Source organism: Morone saxatilis, unplaced genomic scaffold, assembly GCF_004916995.1.
Source record: "Morone saxatilis isolate NCDOM2014 unplaced genomic scaffold, NCSU_SB_2.0 Contig11, whole genome shotgun sequence".
In the NCBI taxonomy this organism is placed as follows: domain Eukaryota; kingdom Metazoa; phylum Chordata; class Actinopteri; family Moronidae; genus Morone; species Morone saxatilis.
The window spans coordinates 30,599,393-30,600,160 of NW_023339663.1; positions in this window are offsets into that span (position 1 = coordinate 30,599,393).

Sequence of the window (768 nt, forward strand, 5' to 3'; positions counted from 1 at the left end):
CACAGCAAGGCCTCCTCCTCTCTTCTTATTACCTCTCTTCTTTCCCTGTCCACACATGCTAGAGCAGGTAGGCTGTCCTGTATGTTGCCATTCAGCCATGTCTCCATAAAGCAAAGCAAACTGCTCTCTTTGTAGGCACACTGGCTCCTCACCAGGGTAGTAAGTTCATCCGCTTTGTTGATGATGTGACTATACGTATATATATATGTCTATTTGATATTTTAACCATCTTCATCTTTTTAACATAGATTCTCTTTGCCAAGGAGTTTTTGAAGCATCTTTGCCTGTTGTGTCTCTATGTGATCAGTCCCTGAGAGTACAGTGGGTTTACGAAACAGGATAAAAGGCAGCATAAAGCTGTGGGGAGCTGCAGAGTTTCTGAGAGACACCTCACATTACACATATAGCCATTTGATTGTTGACATAAAAAACTGACAGTTCAGGTTTAACAAATGAGGACAACTAAGAATACTGGATTCATGTTTGCATAAAGGTGTTATTACTGTAACCTTGTGTCTATAGCTGCAGTGCAACCAAACAAATGCTGAAAGCAAAGGATGAAGAGATCAGAGTGTTTGAAATGGAAATTAACTAGATGGAAGCAGGGAACAAACAGTGTGGCATGATGGGTAAGCAGGCTCTGATTTGAGAACAGATTAAACCTCATACCTTTTTATTTCCTGGATGCAGTACCTCTTAATAGATACTGCCTCCTGTGATATTCTGTGTTGAGCATTACAGCTTTACAGCACTGCACACACACACACA